The sequence below is a fragment of the Battus philenor genome, unplaced genomic scaffold (assembly GCF_028537555.1).
Source record: "Battus philenor isolate CCGP_79_NKW_IND1 unplaced genomic scaffold, ilBatPhil1.0.hap1 SCAF_7, whole genome shotgun sequence".
Lineage (NCBI taxonomy): Eukaryota > Metazoa > Arthropoda > Insecta > Lepidoptera > Papilionidae > Battus > Battus philenor.
Window position 1 is genome coordinate 10,515,165 of NW_027181737.1, and position 25,084 is coordinate 10,540,248.

The 25,084-nt window shown below is 32.4% G+C and overlaps 1 protein-coding gene across 6 annotated transcripts in view; it reads left to right on the top strand.

Moving 5' to 3' along the window:
• sfl (N-deacetylase and N-sulfotransferase sfl) overlaps positions 1-25,084 on the top strand; it is a 139,628-nt gene that overhangs the window by 35,971 nt on the left and 78,573 nt on the right. For 5 of the 6 annotated variants that reach the window (XM_068774116.1, XM_068774123.1, XM_068774118.1 and 2 more), the window contains one exon: positions 9,098-9,142. The gene's annotated coding sequence lies outside the window, so the exon portion shown is untranslated. Of the gene's footprint in view, positions 1-8,953; positions 8,974-9,097; positions 9,143-25,084 lie in introns of those variants that run through there. The other variant, XM_068774119.1, reaches the window with a different exon arrangement.

Consider the following 25,084-nt stretch of genomic DNA (forward strand, 5'->3'; position numbering starts at 1 on the left):
AGAAACCCAGAGGTTTGGAATTTTTTTGATGATTGTTTTAATAACATAGTTCGTAAAATTAGAAAAATATATTTCCAAGTATGTTTACCATAAATAAATTCTGAAATTAAGTAATATGCCTTTGGCAGAGGAATTAACGGTGTCGTTTGATTGTTTGATATAATTTCGTATACACTGATCTACGAATAAGTAAGATAATTTATAGAGCCTAATAAATGTACAGCGATTTTTAATAAGTAGTTACCACTGTTTATCTTAAACTCAATATCAGATTTAATGTCTAAAATTTTCATAACAATAGCGAATGTTTACAATAATAGTAAACGTTATACTCTTATTAAATATCTTAATAGATTCATCGTTATTGTATAGGTGTATTAAACTTGTTGTATAATAATCTTAAATACGGCATAATTTATTACTGGTTTCACTAAAACATACATCTTGCTCGCCGTCGCCGGAACAGCTAATTAGACAAACGAGAAAAGACAATTTCCATGAATACAACCGTAAAAACGTTTCTTATCGTGAACGATTTTTGTACCCAGTTTAGGGAACTAGAGACCCAATTACTGATAACGAGACAATCTTTATCCTAAAAATGTACTTGCAATGTCATTGAAGTTAGGGTATGTTTTAGTTAAAAATGTGTAATATCTCAGGAAGTATTTGCTTTTTGTTGCTTTTCTCTTGAACCGACATTTGTTGTTTTATAATAGCTTAGTTCTAAAATACCCCTATTACATTGCTGTTTGACTCTTACGAAAAAAACACAATTCGACAGTTTTTAACTTTGATTAAAGGGCGTTCCCATGTTCATAGATGGAAGATGAAGTGTGCAAACTAAAAAAATGAGCAGTTAATTTATTTTTACATGAAAATACAAAAACTTTTTTCGAAAAATTATTAAAAATGAATGTCTTAAGACAGGATGCTCAAAGGCTCTCAGTTTTAATTAAAATGTACATAAAACACGTATTTTACAGTTAAACAGGTCATGTTTATGCGATAAGGAGGCTTTATGTGCTGAACTGTATTGTTAGAGAGGCGTCGGCGGAGCGCGACTGAGCCCGACAGAGCCCGACAAAGCCCGACAGAGCCTTGTCTCGTCAGGGCGCCGCGGGGGCGTCACTTTATCTTATTACACTCGTCACTTAAGGGCTAACGAGCCTGCCCGCCACAATTGTTTTACCTTTAAAGTCAACGTGACTGCTTTTCTTATGAGGTCTTTTTTTACAACAAATCTTTTCTTTTGTTGACAAAATATCTTCTTTTTTTTACCTAAATGTTAAAATTATATCGCCTAATCTATCCTTTTAGCATTAATTGTGAAATGGTTCATTAAAAAGATAAAGTATTATGCCTATTTTAACAGTTATAAATACCAGAAAAGTATATGAAAAACATCGTTTTAATCAGTGTAGATTAATTTTGCAGCGCTTCATTAAACATCCAATAAACAGTTCTTGTAATTTTCCACGTTCATAATTCTTTCTGTTGAGTATACATTTTATTCTATATAATGTGCAATGATTTCGTTTATATACTAGTATGGATGGATAATCACAATCCGTTCGCTTACGTTCAAGCTATTTTAAAGTCGTACACATGTAAAACGTTGTGATTGAGTTTTCTGTTTTAATATATTTGACATTTTTGTTTGTAATTTTCTTATATGATAACTACTTTTCATCTTATATAATACTATTTCCTCATGTGCAAACCATTGGTGTGTGCCCAAACAATATATTGTATGTTTTACAAGAAACAACAACTCGCTTTGTAATCTTTTTACCTCACTATATAAATCTATTGATCTTTAAAACTGTCTGTTAGGTTACTTATATTTTGCTTTATAACTCGCATGCTTTTATTTACATACTTTTGCATTATTTCAATCTTTTATGAATGTAGTAAGATAGTTATTTTTAACATAGGTTGAACCTTGTAAATACTATTATGTAATTAAAAAAAGTTTGTATTGCACTTTTTAAATTAAATTAGAATAAAGTATGTGAGCAATAATTTTTTGGAACCTTTTTAAATAATCATGCTTTTTTTCAGGCATCGAATTTAATTAATCACTTCTTTGATCTTGTGGGTAGTAAGTACACACTGCACATTGTTAAATTCAAAACACATATTTAAAGCGGTTTTAGCTTTATTTAAGTAGGCGTGATAATTTATTCAACATTTACAATGTTTTTTAGGTGTGTAACTGAAAAAAATAAAAAAATAAAAATTTTCAAAGTATTTAATTTACATTTTTTTAAATACATAATTTTGAATATAATGTACATTAATATTTTTATATTTACTTTTAAATTTCATTTCATAATACTTTTTCTATAAGTATTGAGAAATATTATAAAAAATTATATCTCTAGCGTGTTAGTAATAATAAGTCGTAGATATTAAAACATGAGTTGATGATTGTTGATGATTGTTGATGATTTTACAATGAAGTAATTTTTTTTTTATTTTTAACGTCAAATCAGTAAGTGACATAATCCCATCACAGCATAATCCTATAAAGGGCTGACATATCTTACATCCAACGTAGCTTTTTTGTCTTAATCTTAAGGTGTTAGTTTTTTCTTTGTTATATCACTAGCCACTACGACATCCTTCAAAAGCAGAGCACAATAATACTTCCGTGGCAACTAATATCGGTAGAAACAAACGTTGTTTTTGTATTCCCTTCTTTAATTTATCTTAAAACTTTTTACAATGAAATGTGGAGTTTCTCAAAAAATCTATATATATTTCAAGTTAAATAATTGTCCGCATACGAACGTGCGCCTGAATATATTTTAGCAGTTCATTTAAACTATATTACGGCACGTGAGCGTCTCATGTCGACATGAATGTGGTTACCTTAACACTTTAATTGAAGTAATAAAACAGTTGGCTCATGCACTATTCATCGCTCATATCTCCGGAGAATACAGGGGGAATGTAAATGCCTTTTGGGATATTAGACTCTTATCTACCACCAGGAAAGATTTGTAATGTAATAATGATCTTCAAAACGATTACCATTTTATTCAATTATAAGGTATAGGTTCTGAAACAATTGTACTATCATTGTATTATGATATTGTAGACCCGAAGACATATATTTTTAATTCGCAATAAATTTCTTAAAAAAAAAAACTCAAAATTTTAATAAGCATTTCTATTGAAAGGGGGTTCGAGTTGTCTAATAGACAGATGTTTTTTTTTTCGAATATATATTTAAGATTTCGCTACATGTTACTAAAACTGAATATGAAAATTGTATTTAAAAAAGTATTCTTCAATAGTTTAATATTTTATTGCACAAACTTTAATTTGCGCAAGACAAATTTAAATAATTAAATCTAATATAACAAAATAATATCATAATTTAAAACAATATTTTTGTAATCTGTGGGTTTCATTACAATCCCACTTGATATTTTATTAGGTGTCAATTTTCTGTTCGATTAACTGGATGATCCGTAAAAGCGAAATGGCATGATGAAGTTCTACAAAATTAAATAATGATTTGTTTATTTTTTAAATTATTGCTATTCCTACAAGTATCTGACCTATCACCCGATTTTGTTTTGACGTTTATTTATGGAACATCTGTATATATCTTGAATGTGTGAGTGTAAGCCTGACGATTGTTTTTCAAATTTACCTAATAACTCAACAAAACTCTCAGATATTTTAACGGTGAAAACTGCTCTAAAACAAATTATTTTTTGATTGCCTTCTACTGCATTTGCGGCGTTTAACTCTATAATTCTGCCTTCTCTCTCGTTGTTTGAACGAACAGCATCCGGCCTTGTTGTATTGTCGCTATAACTTTCTGTTTAGTTCTCATTGTTTTCTGTTAATAAAGCTCTTCACTATGACACTTTAATACGATAGTTTACGATATTTTATGTCGTAGTTTGTTGCGATATTTGTTACATTCTTCCTGTTAAAATTTCAAATTGATTTGAACTTTTATATCAAACAATTGTTAAATAAAATTCGTTTTAAGCAAATCCAACTTTGAACCGCTAATCATATACAGTTGCATGATATTAGCGATATAAATTCTGCAATATTCTTGTGGTTAATGAATTTTGATATTTGTGGGAGAAACGCTCTGTCCACAAATGGTTTCGAATATATCATAATACAGATGGACGTTAGGGACTTCAGATTCTAAAGTAGTCATCACAGACCAATAACCGCAGCACATGATCGACACACAACCTTTTTAGGGTCATCGGAAGATGCTGGATGCACGCCGCTTCCAACCGGTCTTATTGGGAATTTATGGTGCAGATATATGTCTAGCGGTGGACATCATGGCGAATGCTGGTGATGATGATATTATACTATATTTAATTGAATATTTAGATAAATCAGATCAAACGGAATATATTTCGCCATCAACAAAGCACCTGGACTTCGGCTTACGTATTTGGATTTACACACATAATGCCTGAGCAATGGAGCGTGGCTAAGTTATTACACGCCATTGATGGTTGTAAGCGTCGGTATCGTGAAATGCCTGAATGGGATTGCCAATTTATCTAGCGGTTAGACCATTTGGGTTCTACGGGAAGTGACCGAGTGGGTTGATATGGACAGGCCTATGTCCAGTACAGATTTCCATAGATTGTGGAGACTAAATTGTTGTCTTCTTTTTGTGTTAAGAAAATAGACACCGAAAGAAATAAATACAGGAAGATTGGTTGTAGATGTGAAAGCTTTGAAGAGGTGTTTGTGCCCCTTGTGCATAACTATCCTTCTTTTTGTATCGTGGGGGAAATCTTCCGGACGTTCAAGATGCCCCGCTTCTGAGGGGAGGACAGGGGTATGTGGCATTACTACTTACCCACTAAAACCCCCCGGTGATCGCCCTCTGCGCTATACGGGAGACCGCGGTATCTCCCGGTCAGGGATCGCCACGCGGTCTTCCCGTGTATGCGTGTCTGGTTCACACTACGCCCGAAACCCTCGTGGTGCTATCACGACGGAGATCACGTCGAACCATCGTCCGCCTCAGAGTGTGTACAACTAGCATATCCATATCCAAAATTCATGATTTTAGACATATTTAAATAACGCATTAATAATATAGCTAGAAAAAGTGTTTTCGAAATTCGGATTATTAAATATTAAAATTAATTATTGTTTCCACTTATTCCCCAGAAGTCATTGGTCTATTGCATTATGTCACACAATAGAAAAAATACATATTTCAGAGTGATCACGTTATGCATAATGATTGGAAATAAGAATTAAAAGTTTAAATCTTTTTGCCGGCAAATGAGCCATATATTTACCACCTTTAACCATTATACTTTTAAATTAATGATAACACATAATTTAGCACATTTCTAACGTTTTCATAATTTTTATTTTGTTTTTCAAATTTCACGTTAAACTTTTTTATTATGTAGCTATTTTGTTTCGAATTTTGAAATAAATATTTATGATGATGACACGAGAATCGGAATCTGCTCTTGTATTTCTTGAGTGCTATTTTACTGACTTTTTAAAACCTTAATCTCATTTCATGCCGTTTGAACAAATCACGCTCTTTTTGCTTTTTTTATTGCAATCCTTTATGAAATTTTCAAACGTTATTATAAATTTGTTTGTTGTCGTGAAGCACTCTTCAAGTTTTATGATATTATATAGCATGTTTTAAGACGGTTTTATTTCGAAGATCTTACAGTTTCTTTCACACTCTTATCTTTAGTGTTATAATAATATTAATTATAATGATGAGTATAATAATTAATTTATAATGATGATGCCGAATATGAGTGTAAAGTGCATTTAATATAATATTGAAGTTGACTGAAGGTGATCATGATATTTTTACGGTATGTTGTTTTGTTTAATACTTAGTAATTGACAATGATAGTTATAACTAAAACAGATTTTTATATTGAAATATTTAGTATTTTAGTGTAAGAATGTGTGGCAAAATTAAAAACATTTGCCAGTTATTTCGCTTAGGGGAATCCATGTAAAAGCCTGTTCAGTTTCTAATACACTATGGTGGGAATTCGTATCAGTTAAAATTACTTGATAATTTACTGTTTTTATTTCTCTTGTAGATGAGGCCTACTTTTTACAAAATACTTTTTGATTTTCTTTTTTATGGTTTTGTTCAATTTTTATTACCTTAAAACTTATAACTATTTGATCTACATAATAAAAGATGTTTCTAAGAATTGAAGGTTCCAAAAATATTAGTCGCAATGGAAAAAGTAGTATAAGCAAGTCATTCGGTTCTAGAGAAACGTAGTTCAATATTTCATAATTCAGAGCCGGAGATTATATTTCGGTCTATTGTATTCAAATAGAATGGATATTGTAATGCTATACATATTCCACATTCGCAACAACGTCGGATTCAATTACTATATTTGACAAAAGTTGTGTGAAACAATTTAACAATTAAACTGATGTATAATTCTTTATTTACGTGCATGCATGCGTGACTGTTGTGTGCATGTGAGTATGTATGTTGTTGGTTAGTTCAAACGAACGTCCTCGGCTATTCATCATCATCATCATGTCGGCCGTTAGACGCCCATTGCACAGTATAGTCCTCGTCCAAAGATCAGCCACAGCCCACCATTTCCAGTGGACTTGATTATGTAGTAGATCCACCTAGTGAGGGCCTACTTACGCTGCGCCTATTCCTCAGCTCTTAACTCAATCGTTAGTTATACATCATCAATGTTAATAAATAATCAAATAAATAATCTAATATATAAAATTTTCGTGTCACGGTGTGCGTGATTGAACTCCTCTGAAACGGCTCGACCGATTTTAGTGAATCTTAGCGTGCATATCGGCCAGGGTGGAAAATCAGACAACATCCATTTTTCATCCCCTTAAATGTTGAGTGAGGGTGGTCCACACATAATTTATTTTTTATTTTTTAGACAAAATTTTTTTTTATGATACAGCATACAAAAATACATAAAATCCTCAATTTCCACCCCTCTACGATCAACCCTTATTTTTTATTTATTAATTAAAAACATTTTTTTTTTCAAAACAACATTTGCGGGATCAGCTAGTTGTTGTATAAATTATGTACTATGCGATTGAAACTAACATACTTGTTTATGCAATATTCAAGTTTTCAGTGTAGCCCAGCAGAACTCTTGAGAACATTTTAATTGAACGTCGCTGTAGGTATTTTACCTCTAGAAATTGCATCTACTGCGGCGCTTTGTTGTACCTTACCATCAATATACAGCATAACTAAGTCGCTATCATCATTTTTATAGATAATAACCTGGTTTTGTAGCCAAGCTTGATTATTTACATCATCATGTCAGCCGATAGAAGTCCACTGCAAGAGCTTACTCCAGACTGTTACGATAACCGGTCTTGTGCTACCTGCATCCAGCGCCTACCCGCGAAGTTGTTTATGTCGTCCACCTAGAGGAGGGCCAATCCACGCCGCCTCTACAGATTCGTGGGTTCCACTCAAGGACATTTTGACCCCATCGGCGGTCAGTGGCACGAGCGATGTGTTCCGCCTATTGCCACTTCAATCAAACAATTATAATGGTTACGGCGGTGACTTTGGTTCTTCTGCGGATCGCCTCATTTCTGATTTCATGTTTGTCACACTTTGTTTTGTTCATTAATTCCATTTAAATGAACACTATGAGCTTAAGAAGGTTTTTAAGATGCAATTTATAAAGCGAACGTTACATTAAATCACAAGAAAAGCTATTACTGCTTTTTATTCAACAAAGCATTATCAAATGTCATTCTATAATACTATATATAATTCCTCCGAGAAAATCTATGATAAGTTTATTTAAATTGAACAAAATAAAGTTATTTTTAAATTTAAATCAGCTGTTATATTGGAAACGCTCGTACATTGTCGAGAACAAATAAAATAACTTTCTCTTCAATAATGATACGACTTCAAATTGTTGGCATCGACCTACGATTGCGATGCAAAGCTGAAAGCGCACTTCTATTAGTGAATTCTTCCGAATATAAAATACCTGCTCTTCTTTCCCTGCTATTTAGGCTAACATTTGAAATATAAATTAAATTTTACCGATTCGTTGAATGTGGAGCATATCACAGTAGATATGCTGCTATTATACAGATTAGCTGATGATGATAATGTATGGTACGGAATATTTCGGTCACATTAAGAGAGAAGCCTAATGAGCTAGATAGGTTAAATCCGCACAATTTTGGACAACAAAGCTTACGATGTCATCCACGTAGCTGTCAATGGTAACCGATAACGCAGGTTTGTCTTAGAAAAAGTGAACCATGGAGGAGGTCACCACCCACAACAAAGAGGAAAACGTCGCAGGGAAGAAAAAAGCTATAACTTTCTCTCGTTCTTTATTTTAGGAAAGTTAAAACATGTATATTCAAAATTGTTTTAGATTTTTTTACTGAAAGTAAAAAAAGCTGTCAAAATAATCAAAAGGCTTTGTAAAAGGCTAGTCACTCCTTACTTCGACGTTGTATGATAATCATTTTTTTTCGTTATTAGAAGCTATTTCGTATGTAGGTCATTAGCAGAAATACAGACTTGTTATCGTATGTACTCCTCGCGCTCGGCTCGTTTGAGATAAGCTGGGAACGTTAAATACGTGCCGCTTGCGGCCCGTCATAGTGTTTTGTATACCGAACATAACACCTACACTAGTGCTTTGTAAAATTTCTTTGTACTGCTTGGTGAAATTTACCTAAGTTTAGTTTCACGTATGAATTAAATTTTTTATAGTAACTAAGCTCGAAGGCTCTTAGTAGAATCCTCACCTCGTTACATTACTTATTTCACCTGATTAAGAGACTGCGAAGCTATTAGATAGCGTTGACGGATGCTTCACGAAGTGGCTCGGAGCTAGGGCCTCCGTGAATAGACCTCAATTTAGGTCGTCGTTCAAAACGCATTTAGTATTCCGAGCAGGTGTCTGAGATGGCCGAACTTAGGTTCGATTGGTTGTTACTATCCGATAAATATATACCATATAGGTTTGTCAACTTATCTAAAGCTACCAAAAAAACAAAGCACAACTGACATATAAAAATTTTATAACAAAATTTGTTGTTTCAGATGATTGTAGCAAGATGGATCCTGTGTTGCAGTAAATTCTAAAAGGTAGACTTTTATTGGTTATTTTATTATAATATTGATATAACATAGCAAACTTCCCAATATTGCTTCGGGGTCTGTGATTTTTTAATCTTTGTAATATGTTTATAGCTGGACAGAATAGATTTTTGTATTATGAATTTTTATAAGTATTTTAACGCACCTATTCTTTGTTGTTACCTAATGGTCTCATTGAATAATGTTTTGTAATAAAAAGTAAGTGGGACTACGTATTTCGAAACTTGTTCATTTCCTTAAAAATGAATGGCAAAGAGTCATTGCATTAATCGTAAACTTTCTGATTGCTGCAAATTTCTTTTGTAGGAAACTCTTTGCATAATTCATTTGTTACAAAATAGAGTTCTGTTAAAAGAACGCTGAATAAAAATCGGATCAATTATATGAAACTTACAATTTAATTTATGTTTAAAGGTTTGATAAATATTATAAAGCTGAAAATAAAATATAATTTTAGTTTTAGTAATATTATAAATTTTTATATATTATCTATATTATGTTGAGATTTCATACCGTGGCTTCCTAATACTAAACATCGTTTTTGTTTTGTCATTAATATTTTGTGATACTATATTTTAGCGCATATTGTTTTATTTTGGTTATACGGGCTATGTGTGTCAATTTATATATAGATTTTATAACCGTTTATATGTGTATAACCTATACAATGAGATAAAAACAAAATTGTACTTAATATACGATGAAAAATCTATACAATAGCTTATGGTTTTGATACATGTTTTAAATGAAAGTAATCCGAAAAAAAATACGTGTGCAAATGATTTACATAAACATGTCGAGAAATCATTTAATACCACGAGTAGTCTGCCATATATGAGATCCTTTTAAAGATATAAAAAAGTATGTCAATGACATATCATATTTTGTAATTTATGGAATGTACATCGTATTATTACATTAGCATATTTAGAACGACGAAGAATGGTAGCATAGTCCTGAACAAAGGAGAATTATAATGTATGATGTCGGTGAGGTACCAAGGTACAGTGCTATATAACCGACGGAGCTTTGTTGCCGTCAGGGCGTCGCTTTATCTCATTACACGTGTCGCTTGGTGAAGTGCCTTGTATCGTCATTTCTATCGTTATTTTCACAAAAAAATAATAGTGCTAATGCTAAAAATTAAGCGTTTTAGTGCTGTATTTTTGTTATATCTAATAATAAGTATCAGGGTTTTCAAACAAAACTTTAATTTTAAAGGCATAGATGGCATGTGATATTTTTTGTGAGACTATGTTATACAGATTCAAAATCGATTTATTTTAAATTCTTTCTACAAAAATACCACCATTTAGCGAAAAGGTGTTTAAAAATTTTGATTCAATATTTAATAAGTTTAAGAAAATGTATGAGTATAAGAAAATCCACTATGAATATTGCTAGTAATTTTATTTATAATAAGAAGTAGAGTAACGATCAGCTACCTCTGTGAGATGAAAAAATTGGTGGCCCTGATTAATTTGGTTTTAAAGCAGATAAAAACGACCTATTGGTGGCCCAATAGGTCGTTTTTATCTGCTTTAAAACGATCAAAGGAACATAATGTTATAAATATTGGTACATCGATCTACACAGTACCAAGTCTCCGTTAACTTGTGTTATAGAAAATTTTCAAAATCAACCAGTAAAACGAAGACATTTGTTAACTAACTAGTAGGCTAAGTGTTTACATAATATTATAATTAATTGGGGGAGTCAGCGCGACCGTTTACCTCCGGAACACCACTGTGAACACAAATTAACTTAAATAATTAATTAGCGGACACTCGTCGCACTAAAATATATTCTGCGCAAATGACAACTATGTGTCGTAGTCCAAAACGCTTGAGAGATTATCCTCGAAATTAATTGCCGTCATTATCATGAAATGGATTGTTCTGCAATATATTTTATCCCGGATGTAATAAAACTAAAGATTTTTACATCTACCTATTATATCTATTTTCAAAAGGCTAGTAAATTTTCACCACTAGTCACTGCAATATCTAATCTCTGGATATATTTATTTATACACAATATTTTTTTTTAATTAACTGTGTAGTTTATATATTAAAGTGTGTAGTTTTGTATGATATATTTATTATAAAGACTCTGTATTTTCATATTTAAGTACATCAGAGTTCCAATCACTTCTATCGATGACCACACCCATTCTATTTTCCCCTGGTTACATATTATTGGTTGCGCCAAAACCGCCGTTTATACTTTCTTATTTTGCTTATTTTATATGAAATATGTTACTTTTCTCTGTCTTCATGTGTAATAAAGAGTTATGTAAAAAATAATATAACAACGCTTTTAAGTTAGTCATAGACCTTGTGAGATGATTTGGCTTTTGGTTTATTCAATAGAGGTTAAGGGTTGGTGGTAGGTTTAGAAAAATCTTGAGTGCTTTGTGGTTTAAAAAATGAGAAGCAGCAAAAATATGCCCTGTAGAAATAGCTACGACTAAATGTATCTATCGCAAATTGATGTGTTCGAAAATATAGAATAGTAGTACCAGGTGTCTAGATCGAATTAGATATATTAACCTTTACGTCAATGGGATCTAATTAGCATAGAGGGATCTTGGTTTAACACCACGACAACAAATTCTGTAACGAGGAAATAGTTTATACTGTAAGGGACTACGTTTGTAAACTTTCTTTTATCTTATATACTTTTTATTTTAAATATATTAAAGAGAACCGCCGAGAAGAGTGGTAAACATTACGACTTACCCGTAATAGATCAGTGCTGTATAAAGTTTTGTATCTTATACCCATTACTTACAAAGCTAGGCCAGGTCGTCTCAATGATCTCGGAATTTCACTAGCTATTGCGCCCGTAGCAATAATGCAATTTGGTTGCAGATAAAGGATACAGTATTCGTGATTACCTTAGCCACATGATATTACTACCATGTTCGACGGTATGGCCTTGATTCTTTCTGTAATGAAAAAAATGGTAAAAATTTTCCTGTATATAAGAAAATAAAACAGAAAAACTATATTATATAAGTTATTAGGGTGATACAATTCATGTCTAAGTTATAATATTTTTTATTAATTGTTAATACGAAATGCGAACGAGATTCCATATTCATTAAATGTAAATACTTAACATTTATAAAAATATTTCAAAAATAAAATAAGTCATCAGCCTTTTAACGTATAATTAATCACGAAAAATTAATAATTTATGAGCAGTTGCAAAAAATGTTGTACCGCATTAAATGTGTTTTTGTCCCGTGCGGTTTCAACGCTAGCGAAGGTTGCAGCGGAGCTAACTTGCATTGTCTCACATTTTCTGTTATTGTTTGCTTAGCGCTGTTTTTATTAAAAAGAGTACGCATTTGGTGTTTTTAATATCTTAGCCTCTTGCAGTATTAATATTTTCTTGTTGTATACTCACATCGCTGAGCTCATGGGATAAATTCTGTAATCTTTCATAAAATCTATAGTATAATCTAATGAAACATCAAGATCTGTGATAGTTAAATTCAGAAAGTGATTGCTCCGTGTATTGTTTTTACAATACGTTAAACTGCAGAATTTTTGAGCCCGTTTCTATCTTAGATACCGTACAAACGAAATGGATCCAATGACTTAATAAAATATGGAACGACAATCATTCAATATTAATTCGCTGGTGCATCAACCGGATGCCAAATAATCATATACCATATTAAACTTTTTTCCGAAGTTTAATCAAAATGAACAATTTAAATTGTAATTGTTGTTTTTCCCTTTTTTGGTTAATGTTGTAATGGTTTTTTAGAATTGTACTTGATAATAAATCAACATAATTTTACTAACAATCACATAGCTTTTTTATTATCTTTCCAATATAAATTTGCAAATAGAATGTTTGAGATATATAAATTGATAATTGTAATATAATTAATAGTAGGTGTAATTTATTGACTTAAGAAGAGCTTTATTTACCTTACCGAATAGATACTAATAGCAGATTAGCTGTATAAGTTAAGCAATATAAATTTATATATTCATTTCGGTTTTCTAAATTGATTTTAATAATTGGAGATAATTAATGTGGAATGTTAATAATGGAGATTATATATACATATGACGTTACCAGCATCTAAGGTTTTTAAATTTGAACTCAATTTATTCTTATGGCAAACTTTTAAACGAATCTTATTATGGAAAACTCGCATAGACATGCATATTGTTCAGAAGGTGAAAATGGAGTCCGGTGGTTCTTTGTTCAGCTACGTACGTATCTTATTACACATGTCTTTTGCGGAATAACGAGCTGGCCCGACGCTTTTCAACCCTTTGATACGCTTAAATTGTGATCACAAGCGTTATTTATTTATATTTTACTTACATTACTTATTCGTTTGGAAATTACAAATTCTTATTTTAAATTGTAATCTAAAAAACATACCAAATAAAATGAAAGTTACTGGTCCCCAATGGCAATTAGCTAAAGGTTAGAAATGATGTGATACTAGTTATTAAAACATCGTAATAGATGTAAAGGCTTAAAAGCAGTGAATGACAAGCTCATTTGCTGTCAATTAATGTATACTACACACTGGCAAGATATCAAACGTTTCAAGAATAATAAAAAAAAAAACAATGATAACATAATAAGAATTTTTTTTCTAAAATTCGGTTTACAACGTAACTAATTGATCGTTGTTTTCTATCTTTCTCTTCAGACTGTACTGTCAAAGGTTTTTGGCCAGTTGCGTCCAATAAAGGAATTAATAAATGCAACATATTTCTCAGATCACTATATACAGGTTGATTGGATATAGATTTAACTGAATAATGAGTATTACATTCACCCCTTTGACGCTTTAATGCCAATCAATCACCCTGTACAGCAACAATGTCAATATACAACATATAACAATATATAACAATGTCAATACTGGTCAATGGACAGGCATGAGTGGTACAAAAGTTGACTATGATTTTAGCTGCTGCTGTCTTTCTTTATTAAAATCGCAGAAGAGTAGAGAGTATTAGATAGCAGCGTAGTAAATATCTTTTATGTCACAAAAATAAAGTGAAACATTTTTAATCCAAAATGTAAAACCCAATATTACTTGCTTGATGGCCATTATTATAATTTTAATACTGCAAAAGGTTTTTACGGCGACACTAAAACTGCTTTGTGCTCGATCCATCCTCATGTTTTACGAGAAACTTAATTTCCTATAAAATTTTAGCCTAAATGTCTCTTGTGGCTTACGATAAAATTACACGTACGTTTTGTAAGTTATTATAGTAATTATTGGAAAAGCAGTTTTGTAATTAATGGTAACCTTGACGTATATAGTATAGTCTCTAATTATTTATTAGCAGGTTACATTGTGTCTACTCCGTTATTTAATTGTAATTTATGTATTTAGAATTTTTCCTTCATACAAAGTTTGGGATTATTCATTCATTCATTCATTCATGTATGTCAACCGATAGACATCCATTCCTAGATTGCCAATATAACCGGTCCTGCTGCCAGCATCCAGCGACTTCCCGCAGGCTTAACTATGTCGCCGGTCCACCTAGTCTATCTAGGACCTATCCACGCCGCTTCTACCGGTCCGTGGTCACTACTCGAGAACCTTCCGGCTCCAACGTCTATTGGTTGCACGAGCGATGTGGCCTGCCTACTGCCACTTCAGACAAGCAATTCTTTGAGCTACGTCTTCTACGGATCTCCTCATTTCTGAATAGATCTCGCAGCGAAACTCTTTGCATTGCGCTCTCTATTGCTTTTTGGATGACCTTTAGTGTAATTAGTATAAAGACTGAATATTGAACGCATTAACGTAAAGAAATGGTGGAATGAACGGCCATTAATTCAAAGGAGGCCTTTAAATAAAATTCAACATGTGCTTTGTCGATCCTGATGACTATCTATCACTGTCTTACTTAACAGTTATTTATTCTTATCCCACATAGTAATTCCTTCATCGTAATGTAATATTATACATACCATTCGAAATCTGAAAAACTGACGGCGGAGTACAATGCAGTATATTTGTTTAAAATAAAATTAACGAAACTATTCTACGCAAACTATTAAAAATTCCTTTAGTGTAATAATTATTAATTTGTAAAAATTATTAAATAAATTTTTAATTTCTTTTTCTTATTATAATTTTTTTTATTCTATTTCCCAATTAAATTTGTTTTACGGTTAAAATTTGGAAAAACTTTTTTCTTTCAGTGAAAGTACCCGAGGCCTGTATGGCTTGTATGTCTCGGCTTGATAACCAAACAACAATTTTCCTTCTTTTTTGTTTCATGATGAAACACGTCACCTTTCCCATGCAGGTCATTAACAAAAAGATAGGGCCGATACTATGTGCCTTCCTCTCGCCCGCCTCGTTACAGATAAGCTGGGAAAGTTAAATATGTGCCTCTTGCGACGTGCGCCCTGCGATAGGGGACAATACTCGGCAACACGCTACATCGTAACATTGCATATACATACATGCCTTTTTTGTCACTTTGGTGAAAAACATAAATTAGTGCTTGTTTTCAGATATATATTTAATATTAAATTACGTTGGATTTTACTTAAACATGTAATAAAATCATTTAATATAATTTATTATTACATACAGTAGAGGATTATTAATAATACGATCATATTTACAACAGTCTTTCGTTACACGGATGACGTGGCTGTGTTCAAGAGCGTGGGCTTATACTAGACTAATGCGTTCTATTAACGAAGATTTTATCGCTAATTAAGGTCAGACGACATTGAAGAGAAGCACTACTTTATTTTTAAATAAAATTGTAGAATTGTAGAACGTATAAGATGTAGGTGTTGTAACGACTTACAAGACAGTTATAGTGTATTTTAATTTTTACGTATTTAAATTGAAATTAATAAAATAAAGCTAAATATAGTATATAATTTTTTCCTGTGTAACTTTACATCTTTTACGAATAGAGCAGAAAATTATATGGTATAGTAGACTACCTTTAAAACACTGGCTAAATCTGTATTAACAAAACAGTCAGTCGATTTTGTGAACAAACTTCCTCCGCTCACAATTTCAAAACTGAATGGTTTTAGTAAAGTCAGTATAACCATGCGTATTTGCCTGAAACGCTATGTTACGGGATTGCCAGCGAACGCTTGACGAATGCGTTTTTATCTGCACGCGGAGTACATATTGCACAGCTGTTATTGCACTGTTACTGTGTACCAAAACTCGCTACCGATATACACCTAAAGCAAAGTCAATTTGTGGGACTGAAATATTGGTAATTGGTTTGTTGTTTTAAGCTTTGTGCAAGCTTTGTACTATTTTTATATATTGATGCCATTAGACATGCAAATATTAATTAGGTGTAAAAATTGTGTTATAAAGCTATATGCTATATATAAAATAATGTTTACAATTTATTTTAAATGATAAAATACCGCTACTGACTAAAGCGAAAGGAAATTTGATTAAAAAGAAATCATGATGGTATAGGTTTTCAATTATTATTACCATAAATATTGCAAGACCAGCAAGAAGCAGCTAGCAATCAGCGCTTAATAAATGGTTAATAATATCTTGATATATTTAAAAACTTTATGTATGTATGTCTAGTAACACAGTGGAATAAATTTGATATTGAAAATAATCAAAAGTTGTAAAATTAAAATGGAAATAAGAAAATCAGTAATAGACTTAGTGTATTAATCCATTTATAAATAACAAAATAACGCCTGATATTTTGCTTTTACTAAAATTTTACATCGATGAAGAAAAGTTGTTAAAATATTGATTTAAATTTTTTTATTCTGAGATTTTTCACAGCGGAAATCACATATATACATACAACGAAATATAAACGTCAATGGAAACAATACGCCAATTACGAAGTACACGTTATTATTAATATAAATTAAATTGTGGTTGTGAACGAACTAAAACGTAACATAGGATATGGCAGTATGACAGGTGTATACGAAGTCTACATTGAGCGAGTGGTTTATATTCTTAAGTTAAAGAGAAGAAACAGACAAAACTCTGTGACCATTTGTTATTGTGTTTGGAGTAGCCTTTTCGTAATAGAAAGTTTACTAGATATATTTTTAGTAAGAGAATCTGATGGAATTGAACAGTTGGTGTTCAATATATCTGATAGACTAAAAAAGGACGCCTAATAAAAAAGTTGTCTGAGACTTTTTGCGGGTAAATTAAAATAAAATTTTGCCAGTAATTCTGGACTCTCAAATTTAATGTAGACATAGAACAGTAACAACATGTATTTAATTTATGCCTATATTTTATGGTAACGACAGGACTCCTCATATGTTAAATTGTGTATTTTCATCATGTAATTCTGATACTTTCCTTAATAATTTAAAAAATGTCTTCTTTAGTAATCTTTTTAATCCATTTTGATTTTTGACTGCACGAAATCTCTAAGCAGCTTATTTAAAATAATCGTATTCATCTAATAAAAATATTTTACTAAATAAGAAAAAATATATATTCCTTAGTATCTGATTATGTTGAACATCATCGAGCTGTTTCTATGTATTATTCTCAAGAGAAATTTCGTACAAATTACCTAAAGGCATTGTCCAAACTAGAACACAAATTGCGTTACAGGGCGAGTGTCTTGTATCGGGCCGCATGTGTCTGTAACAATCGATAGCTACGATCCGGTAGCAATTAATGCGGATAACGTTTGATACAAATATATTGCAACGCTATAATAATCCTTTAACCAAATGATTTAGTACATCTACAAAGCTACCTACAAAGCTTTCTGTTATTCGAATATATTAAATTAGTTTCCTAAAATTATACAATATATAGTTTGATATAATAATTCGTAGTTTTTTCAATATTGTTTTGTAACATTACGCTTTTTCGAAATTGGTAAAGCAAAAATTTTGTCTGGGTCCTAATTTAGTGCACTTTCATATAAAAATTAAAAAATACTATGATCTGCAAGGCATAATAGGCCTACCCTAAGGATTGTCACGATGACCGGACTTGTGCTGCCCTCATGTAGCGACTTCCCGAGACTTTGTACCCTCGCCGCGTCATGGTCGCCACTCGACAAACTTTCGAACCCAACAACCATCGGTTACACGAAAGATTTGCCACGTCCATTGCCACTTCAGACTAGAGATTTCGGTCAGTTCTTTTGCGGATGTCCTCATTTCTGATTAGATTTCGTTCCGAGCGTCTCCATGTCTCTCGTGCGTTTCATTTGATTGATTTCAAATCTTTTTCAGGGACATCCTAAAAGAATACGTCATAACCGGCAACAGACACTGGTCAAATGCCTCTGCCTTTTACAGTTCGGTATTTTGCAAAAATACTACAAAAACATTGTTTTACCTTTTTATCAAAGTTTTGATTCAACTATGTTACGGATGGAGTATAAAAAACGCCGTTGTCCGATTGTTTTATATTTACGATTTTTTTATTAATGTAATAAATACTTAAGAGCAATGTTTATAGTTTTTTTTATTTTATTTTCAATACATTTATATTTATAACTTAAACTTAAAAAAACACGAACTTATTACACCAAATGTAACTAGTTTATCATACATTATTGTGCACACCGTAAAATTACTGTACATTGAATGAGCAGTAAAATTAATGCTCATCTTTTTGCCTCTTGATAAAAATATTATAAATATACGCTGGATTACGTTGTAATCGTTTTACGCTTGTTAAATGTTAATTAAAAATCTCAAACATTATTTTTTTCCCATTAAACCTGCCGGTACGGGGAATTTGATTTAGAGCTCTTCAGTTCACAACCAATTGATTCTCCACCGAATCGTGCCGAAAAGAGACCTCGTTAGGCGTATACCGCATCGAGGTACTACCTTTCTTTCAGCCATGAAACCTGTTTACTATGCAAAAATCGAATAAACTTACCTATTTATCTTTATTCTCCTGACGTTATTATCCATTTGCCAATAATATTAAAATTGTACGAATTATTCTTCATTAAATTCTATATATTACAAAATAACGATAAAATTATATTGACACAAAATGTTGTTTTTTTTTTCTTAATTTGAACGAAATAACTAAGAAAAGCTGCTCACTAGAAAAGTAGGAAGACCTGCATTTCTCGTGTATGATTAAACGCTTGCTTAGCCGCCGGAACAAAGCGAAATTATTTAGATGCACTGATGTTTATTTTTTTTTCTTTTAAAATGCTTTAAATATTTCATTTAGTTGGTATAGTCATAGAGTAAACTGCGTCTGCATCTTTTTTGAAAGAACGTTGCGCTTGAATATAGTTAACAAAGGATGGTATTTTATCATCCGAGAATGTTTGAATGCAATGCTAATTTCCACAAATTAACAAAAATGAGATGATGTGAAAGGTATAGTTTTATTTTTAGAGCATGACCACCAAAAGGGTCTAAATATAACGAATAGACAATGAACAGGCTTATTAAACTGGATGATGCCGAACTACAGGAACTTCGATATTATATTATTTCTATGTTATAAGGAGTTCTAAGCTAGAAACTTGTGAGGTTTAAAACTTCTTTTCTCTGTGCAAGTTGTTATTCATTCATTAAGAAATTACAAAAACTTTTTAGAAAACTTATCATGACCATTATTTGTGTCGACCGAAGCTGGATATAGGACGCCCTTACAGATTTCCAATAGGATCTGTTTTAAGTGGCCTGCATCTAACGTCTTCTGATGATCTGAGCTAGGTTGTCTGTCCATCTTGCTGGTGGACGTCTTACGCTGTGCTTGCTGGTCCGTAGTGTTCACATCAGAATTTTAAGGCACAATGCCCATCTATTCGGCGAGCTATTAGAAGTAACGTATAATAGAGATTATGATACCAAAAACATACTTAAAATGTATATAAACAAAGGCGAACTTAACACTAACGAAATACTAATCCAGCATACTTTAGAGTGCAAGTCAAAAATAATATTGCATGCAATACATTACAAAATCTGTTATATCCGCGAATAGTTTAGAAACTAAACGCCCGAAGAAAAATTAATCTGGTGTCCCGTGCCAACAAATGTTGTTGTTTGGTTTCCGGCTCCGCGCGCTATAAGTAATCTCGGCACGTCATGCACTCTGCCGGCTGGTTTATTGGAAAAGTGGATGGCGCCGGCGCGGAGGCTGCTTAGTGCCTCGCGACCGTTCCATATAGCGACGATCCGTAACTTTAATCAATTTATTGTGGCAGACCAACGTTCGATATGTCGCATACTCAACAGCTCTGTCGGTTGTTATTGTTTTTGTATGTAGAGAATATATTTCCTGTCATAATCGAATCGTATTTAAACAGAAAATCTAAGTGCTTAGTAGAATACGAAATGGACCAAATGGATCATCCATTTGGTCTGATTTAGCAAGTAATAATGAAATATTTTATAAGTAATTACTTTAACATCATTACCGTTGTAGTATGTCCATAGTTGAACATAGGTCTCCCCAGTAGATTTTTGATAAGGCGGGTTGGAAGCCAACTGTAACTAGCGTCTTCCGTCGACTTAACAAGATCATTTCTTAATCTTGTGAGTGAACGTCATCCGCTTTGCTTGCCGATACGTGGTCTCTACTCCATAACCTTAAGGCTCCAGGGGCCGTCTGTTCTGTGCCCTATGTGACCTACCTACAGCCATTTCAACTTGCCAACATGCGGGACTATGTCGGTTGCATTCAACTGCGGGTCTTCTTGTGTATATTATTCAAACACCTTCATTCTCAAATATGGAAAATTGCATATAATCTATGTTATCAAAAACATCTTATTAATAATATGACCACCGATATTGCCATTATAAAAGTTAGTAACAGATATATTTGATGTTTAATCGTAATAAAAACATGGCTTCTAGCTAGCTAAAATTGAAAATTCATCAACACACTTTTCCATGCCTGCAATAGACACACGTCTTCTTTAAATGTTTGAAATGAGAATCTCTAGAACTAAGACAATCAAGGAGCCTACTTCGAATTACTTATGCATTAAAATTCATTCAGTTGTCTCATAGAGCTCTTCATTCAGTCTATGTTCCGGAAGCTCAAGTATTGAAATAGTTATTTGAGAGTGCTCCTTTATTTTATATTATGTATTGGAAATGGAAAAGTTGCGGTTAAAACTATTCTCATGCGTAACGAGTAAATATGGACTCGAAGTATTTTCATTTGTCGCAAAACGTTATAACGTACGTACGTATTTTTATATTTTAAAATAAGAAACATGTAATAGGCTTGTTTTTCATGCGCAGACTCGTGACTTTTACGGTTTCCGTGAAAGGTGGGTGCCACGTAAACCCACGCAACGTATATTATTAATTAATCAAACTATAGGCGTTCATGTTTGCATTCTGATATTAGATTGATTCTTTGGTGCAATTAACGAAACCCCAATAATGTATATTTCCTTTAGAAAACCTAACTTAATTCTTATCTACTATTGCTTTGGTTAATTATGAATTTCTTATTTTAGTCCCATCAATAACACAGTGTTTAGAATTTCGTATAATATTATCTAGCGTGAGTCTACATGTGCGAAGCATAATGTGATGTTTTTTAATTATGTAAAAGCATTTCTCTTCACATCAGAACTACTTCAGTAACATCTCCCTTAAACTAGACCTAGCACCGCACTTTGGCGGGGTATATAAGCGCAGTGAAATAGCAATACGAGACCTAAACATCTTTACCTATGGCTCTGCATACGGTGCTACCTAACAGTACGGAGATTACAGGAGACGTGTGTGTAAACATTTTCTCGAAAGAATTGTTATTAAGATATTGTCCAAAGAATCGAAAGTACACCAATAACAATTGATCGGCCGCGTAACATAAATATTTAATTAATCCCGGCGTCGGTCGTCCCGTTCGTACAAAATTCAGCCATTTGTTCATTTTACTTCAATTAATTTATTTAATAAATTCCTGGGAGTCGTAGTGCGCCACCTGTCTCCGTCTGCTCCCGTTATAAATTCATATTGTTGGACGTGTTTCGAATTTATCTGCAGTTATATTTTCTTGGCGCATTTTCTTAGCTATGAAAGAATGATCATTTCCTTTACATTATCCCGGACTTGGCATATTTGTTCCGTGGACGTTTATCTCTTCTAACGTTAGCGCGATAGTCTATGTGTATATTTATCAACACTTAAGGTTATGTTTTAATTTTGTTTGACCAATATTTCGTTAAAATCAACAAAACGTGGGCATAAAAAGTAAACATACACTTCTGTTTAAGAAGAACTTTATGTTAATTAAGCTCTCTACTGGTCTCTACTATTCATCTGGTATATGATAAAATATGTTCTTTTCCTTTATATATATAAAAGTTTTAAATTTTAGTTGATTAATTTGATATCTTTTTGTTACCTTTATGAGAGAAAAGGCTAAGCTTGTGTTTAGGACGAACGACTGAATCACCAATTAACATCTTAAGAGATTGCAGTTATTCTTAATCTATGTCAATTTTAAAACATTACAGTGATGTTTTAGAAAATAATACAAAACAACCGAAGAGCGACGGTTCATTCCGTAAGTTCCGTTGAAGACTGTTATCACTAAGACGACAGCCTACGTTAAACCGGCCGGGAAGTAATCTTTGATCGTACTTGTAGTTGACAGCAGTTATGACGAAGCCCATCGTGTTATTGTCTGGCACAGGCATTGTCCCCTTTACAGGCTCCCGTTTAGTTTTAATTAAGTCCGCTTTGAATGTTCATTTCCGATTGCGGACGGTGACTACTCGCATTTGTGCAAACTGAACCACGCGCTCTCTATTATGTCTGTTTTAATATTGCACATTTTTCATTACGATTATATTGTAAAAGAAAGAAGAACATGTCAAACTAAATAGCCTATGCACTTTTATTATAAAAGTATAATGTAATATTTGGTCACAGCTTCTGCAGAGCGTGGCTATGGTCTTTGGTTTGTAATGTCTAGCTCGTTCTTTTGCAAAACGCTATCTAAATACAATTTTTAGTTGTTTTAGTATTGTAGTCTATGTACACATTTACAACAAAACATGTCAATTTTTCTAAAATACAAAGCTGTTGTTTTAATATGTAATAGAATGTTATAGGTTAACATTAATCAATAGTAACTTAATCATTTCGCATCAGTTGAAAAATATGTGCCGGACATAATTTTGAAAAGCGAATATTTTGATATGACATCTAATTAGTAATTTATTATTATATATATATAATTAAATTAGTATTTTAAAAAAGAAATCATATAAAGTAAACAAAAATAAACCTCTAGACTAATTTCACTTGTGTTTAACTTATTTAAAAGAGCTATTTTTTCTTGAGAACTCAGGTAAATAATTAATTATAATAGATATAATGAAAATAAGCTATCACCGAAATATATTGTGCACCGTTTAACACTCAGCATTGGGAATAAAAGTAAAGAGCTATATAATTTGATAGCTTTTTATTTAATAGCTCTCGAACGACTTCCTTTTATTTTATGAGGACGTCCGACGGTACCTGCGGCCGGGGATCTCCCTGCACTCCGTTCATTTTATTTACTTATATTGAAAGTAGGTCTCGGCTTGATTATGAGCTTTTCTTCCTTGCATTTCTCTGGGGGAGATCTATTCATCGATATCCGCGCTGTTATTTGAAGACGTTTTTAAATTCATTCTAGTTATTTCAATAAGTAGGCAATTCGAATAAAGAGGTTATAAATCTACTCTAATTAATATCTCTACCTAAAACATTTCAAATTCAAATCAAAAACGGAATTTATCCAATTAAATAAAATGCTAATATTGTGCGAGAAAAAGAAGTATCGGATGATTTTTCGCAATTATAATCGCTGTTAAAGAAAGGAATCAAACGAGACCCTCAAAAAAATTGAAAAAATTAATTTGTAATATTGACGTAGAAGGTGGTAGAAACATTTAACTTGGTTTCCTGGGGAACCGAGATGTAATTAAAATAAATATTTGGCACGAAATCCGGGCTGCGGCTGCTAAGTAGAGACATTCCGGCCCTTTGAACAACTTCTTGTTTATGTTTGCTCATTAAACAAATATAAATAGGAATTCCGTCTTAATACTGTGGTTTTCTTAACGGCAATTGTGATGAAAGGAAATTTTACGTAAAAGTGTTCTTTTTATAAAAAGAACTTCTTTTAGATTTGATTTTTTAGTTCATTTATTCACTACTTTACCATTCGCTCAGCAAAAATAATATGTATGCGTTTTTATACCTAATATGTAAGTTATAACTAGTGTATTATGTATATCAAAGTATTTTAAGTCAGATCGGGTGTCGGCGGTTTTTCTGTTGCAAATGACAAGACACTAGTTATAATCAAAGGGCCATTTTGTATTCGAAGTGCGTGCGCATAATTAACCAGTAGTCGCTGGCGCTATTTGATCGCACATTAGCAATGTAGCCTGATGCCAAGTCACGGCTAATGACGCGACGACACTCGCATCAGATGCGCCGATACAGCCGCCTGTACATCCACGCCGCACATCTATTGCATTAGCAAGCTCATTTGAATAATATACAAATAGCGAGTCCAATCTACAAAGCCCTTGGATTAGACCGTGATTAATATCACAAGCTTGACAGAGTCTTCGTCCATTATATAAGACTTCGCAGTATTCTAATGTCCTAATAAATATATACGTGTTGTGATTTGATTAGCTCTATGGCTCGCTCTAGAGTTTAGTGCTGGAGATTTTTTCCTAACAATTTGATTTATATATTTGGTGAATTCAGTTCCTATTCAAGACAGGCTAATACTTATAGAAATATATAAGAAATTATTGCTTTGGGCTCTTAACATCTATTATATTATATTTATTGTTAAATGTTCACTATTATTAATTTCCAGTAAAGTTGCGAAGTTAAGATTATTCTCCTCTTACAAAGAGAAATAGCCTTTGGGGATAATATTATTTTACAGGAAAATGGGCC